The sequence below is a fragment of the Octopus bimaculoides genome, chromosome 9 (assembly GCF_046866305.1).
Source record: "Octopus bimaculoides isolate indiv1 chromosome 9, ASM4686630v1, whole genome shotgun sequence".
NCBI lineage: Eukaryota > Metazoa > Mollusca > Cephalopoda > Octopoda > Octopodidae > Octopus > Octopus bimaculoides.
The window spans coordinates 84181824-84186823 of NC_142936.1; positions in this window are offsets into that span (position 1 = coordinate 84181824).

The window sequence follows — 5000 nt, forward strand, 5'->3', positions numbered from 1 at the left end:
AAAGATTCAAAGAGTGAAAATCTGTGACGTTTTGGACTTAAGGTTTGCTTCAGAATTTGAGAATGTTGGGTAACCAATACAGAAAACCAAATTTAGGTTCCAGGATAGACACTGTAAATATATTCTTTTCTACTTTAGGTACGAGGCCCGAAATTTTGGAGGAGGGGGACAGTCGATTAGATCGACCTCAGTACGCAACTGGTACTTAATTCATCGCCACCGAAAGGATGAAAGGCAAAGTTGACCTCGGCGGAATTTGAACTCAGAACGTAGCGGCAGACGAAATACCGCTAAGTATTTCGCCCGGCGTGCTAACGTTTCTTATTTCTTTATTGCCCACAAGGAGATAACATAGAGGGGACAAACAAGGATAGACAAAGGGATTAAGTAGATTACATCGACCCCAGTGCGTAACTAGTACTTAATTTATCGACCCTCGAAAGGATGAAAGGCAAAGTCGATCTCGGCAGAATTTGAACTCAGAACGTAGCCGCAGACGAAATACCGCCAAGCATTTCGCTCGGCGTTCTAACGTTTCTGCCAGCTCGCTGCCTGGACGCTGTAAAGATAATGTGAACGATATGTTTATTGTAGGCTAAAAGTTCTGATCAACATATTTTATTTACCCTCTCAGAGTATCTTTTCCTTTCCCTCTCTCTTTCACAACATCATACCAGACATTCTTATCTTGTCCAAGATATTGTACTTCTCATTCCAATGTAACAACTGTGCTAGTAACCGTTTGCTTTTAGTTTTTTTCTGTTTGGTAGGAAACACATAAATTCTCCCTAATGCAAGGGTAGTTGTGCATGTTTGTGTGCGTATATATATATATATAGGCGTAGGAGTGGCTGTGTGGTAAGTAGCTTGCTTGGGCAAGTGTCTTCTACTATAGCCTCGGGCTGACCAAAGCCTTGTGAGTGGATTTGGTAGACGGAAACTGCAAGAAGCCCGTGGTATATATGTATATATATATATATATATATATATATATATATATATGTGTGTGTGTGTGTGTGTGTGTGTGTGTGTGTTTGTGTGTTTGTGCGTCTGTGTTTGTGCGTCTGTGTTTGTCCCCCCCCACCATCGCTTGACAACCGGTGCTGGTGTGTTTACGTCCCTGTAACTTAGCGGTTCGGCAAAAAGAGACCGATATAATAAGTACTAGGGTAACAAAGAATAAGTCCTGGGGTCGATTTTCTCGACTAAAGGCGGTGCTCCAGCATGGCCACAGTCAAATGACTGAAACAAGTAAAAGAGAAAGAGAAAGAGAATATATATGGAAGTGTGGAGGCGCAATGGCCCAGTGGTTAGGGCAGCGGACTCGCTGTCATAGGATCGCGGTTTCGATTCCCAGACCGGGCGTTGTGAGTGTTTATTGAGCGAAAACACCTAAAGCTCCACGAGGCCTATTCCCGGCAGGGGATGGTGGTGAACCCTGCTGTACTTTTTCACCACAACTTTCTCTCGGTCTTACTTCCTGTTGTGCCTGTATTTCAAAGGGCCAACCTTGTCACACTCTGTGTCACACTGAATATCCCCGAGAACTATGTTAAGGGTACACGTGTCAGTAGAGTGCTCAGCCACTTGTACGTTAATTTCACAAGCAAGCTGTTCTGTTGACGCCCTGAAACCTGGACCACTGCACACTCGCCAGGAAATTTACAGACCCTGCGTCTATTTCAAACGCTACCTGTTGCAAGCATGGGATTCCCTCTTCTCCAATTAGACCCGTAAAGGTTCTTACGAACTAAAAACAGCACAAGGGAAATGTTTCCCATTCCCCCTCTTTTGGCCTAGATGAGCCGCTCCAAAGGAGATCTCCCGTCCTCGCCGACCGGGAATCTTTATTCTTTGGTAACTTAGTGACCGTAACAGATTCCCGCCTTCCAGAGATGAAGAGTTACATTTGTCTTCGGCTAGAGTCTGAGGCCATCCACAGGGCTAAGCCCTTTTTGCGAAACCATTGGTTATTCTATGACTGGACATAGACTTAACTACATATAAAAAACTATATAGATATGTATATGTATGTGTGTGTGAGAGTGTGTGTGTGTGTGTCTGTGTGCATACATATATATAAATATTTATATATTTTTTACATGTAGTTAAGTCTACGTCCGGGTATAGACTGACCAACGGTTTCGCATACATGTGTGTGTGTGTATGTATGTGTGTGTGTGTGTGCGTGTGTTTGCGTGTGCGCCATTGTTTGTTCCCGACAACTGCTTGACAACGAGTGTTGGCATGTTTATGTCACCATAACTCAGCAATTTCGCAAAGGAGCCTGGGTTGAATAAGTAACCAGGTTTTAAAAAAAGGAATCAAAATAAACACTAGGGTTGATTCATTCCACCAACAATCCTTCAAGGTGGTGCCCCAGCATGGCCGCAGTCTAACGACTGAAACTATACATATGTTTGTGTATCTATCTATCTATCTGTATTTAGCCCTGTGTGGCTATAATAAAAAGATATCTGTCTTTCTGTCTGTCTGTCCATCTATTTATCTGTCTGCCTATCTATCTATCTATCTATCTATCTATCTATCTATCTATCTATCTATCTATCTATTTGTCTGTCTGCCTGCCTGCCTGTCTGTCTGTCTCTCTCTCTCTGTCTCTCTCTCTGTGTCTCTCTCTCTCTCTATATATATATATGTAAATACACTCATATATATATATATATATATATATATATATATATATATATACATACAGTATATACATATATATATAGATTAGTTATAGCATTCATCAGAATCAAGGCACATCAACACTTAGGATGCCAGAAATGGCAAGGTACATGATGTAATCTGTGAATACATCAATAAAGTTCTACTGAAACAATTGTAGTAAATTGAAACCCCTTTTGTGTTCTTATAAATATATAGAGGCTGCGATGGATAAATTGTCGCCATTTATATTTTTAATTTCGCGCATGTGCTTTGTATGTTTTTGATTTTGCACTACACAGCATAGTAGGGTCACTTGGGCACTGTCTGTGAGACAAACAACACTATGACCCAATTCACTCTGCTAGAAATTTGGAAACGACATGTTGTACTGCTTGGCATTTGCACCGGAAGCTCCAATACGAACATTTCAGAGTACCTGGGTGTCAATCTGAGGACATGTACCGAGAGTGATAAAAATCAAACATCCAGGCAACGTCATGGGCGTTTGGAGTGATTCCTTGTGATGGCGACTTTATGCCTCCATTCATCTTCCCACACGACCTCACATTCAACGCGGAGGCCTACTTCACATTCAATGCGGAGCCTGGAGGAGATAGTGCTGCTCTGGGTCAAGAGGGTGGCTGCTGGAAGGCCCAATGTCTAGCAACTGAACTCTGCACCATGCTCACACAAGCAGAGGAACCCAGTCATGGCTGTCAGACAATTTCTGCGACCACATCAGCCCTAACATCTGACCACCTAACTCCCCAGACTGCAACCCCCTTGATTATTATGTGTGGGGCGCAGTTGAGCGAGAGACCAACAAAACTCCTTGTAGCACCAAAGATAAACTGAAGGCAAGGATTATGACAGCATTCACCAACTTGAACAAGGACACTGTCCAGAAGGGTTGCAGGAGATTCTGAAGTCGTCTGGAGGCCGTGGTTGAAGCCAATGGTGATTTTACTGAATACATTTACTCTTTAGTACTGCAAGATATTTTATATAACAGGTATTTAGACGACAGTTTATTCACTGCACCCTGTATATATATCTATATCCATATCTATCTATCTATCTATCTATCTATCTATCTATCTATCTATCTATCTATCTATCTCTTCAGTAAATCATAAATCCACAAGAGAAGAGAAGCACACTCAAGGTTATAGAGCAGTAGAGTATATAAATATAAATATGGCCAGTCTATGGAGGTTTCCCTGAATTTCATGTCCATAAAGCGATTAGCTTCACAGCGTTTCTTCAGACCTGTGGCCTCTCTTTGCTAGAGGCCACAAGCCAATGGGTTTTAGGGTATGAAGAAACGCTGTAAAACTAAGTGCTTAATGGACGTGAAACATAGGGTAACACCAAAGATCGGCCATATCTGGCAGATAGATAGACAGACAGACAGGCGCAGGAGTGGCTGTGTGGTAAGTAGCTTGCTTACCAACCACATGGTTCCGGGTTCAGTCCCACTGCGTGGCACCTTGGGCAAGTGTCTTCTACTAAAGCCTCGGGCCGACCAAAGCCTTGTGAGTGGATTTGGTAGACGGAAACCGAAAGAAGCCCGTCTTATATATGTATATATATATGTGTGTGTGTGTATATGTTTGTGTGTCTGTGTTTGTCCCCCCCCCCCAACATCGCTTGACAACCGATGCTGCTGTGTTTACGTCCCCGTAAATTAGCGGTTCGGCAAAAGAGACCGATAGAATAAGCACTAGGCTTCCAAAGAATAAGTCCTGGGGTCAATTTGCTCGACTAAAGGCGGTGCTCCAGCATGGCCGCAGTCAAATGACTGAAACAAGTAAAAGAGTAAAAGAGTAAAGAGAGAGAATATATATATATATATATATATATATATATATATATATATTCACACACACATAAGTACAGGTATATCCTGGAGAGGGACAACACGTACATACATACATGCAAGTTATATACCGAAGAGCAAGTTCACACAGACATACATACACATACATAGACTAGAACACATGCATGCACGGTTATATGTAGGAAAAGTAAGCACACACTCATTTAAGTCTACATGTACACATACATACATACATACATACATACACACACACACATATATATATATATATATATATATATATATATATATATATATATACATATACATATATACACACACAACACAGCTACATACAGGAAATCAAGCACCCACACACACACACTAATACACTTCATACAGAGATGTATACAAACGGTTATATGCATGGAAACGCACACACACATGCGCCCAAATGTACACACATATACTTATGTAGTGAGATATATAAACACAACCATTTGCA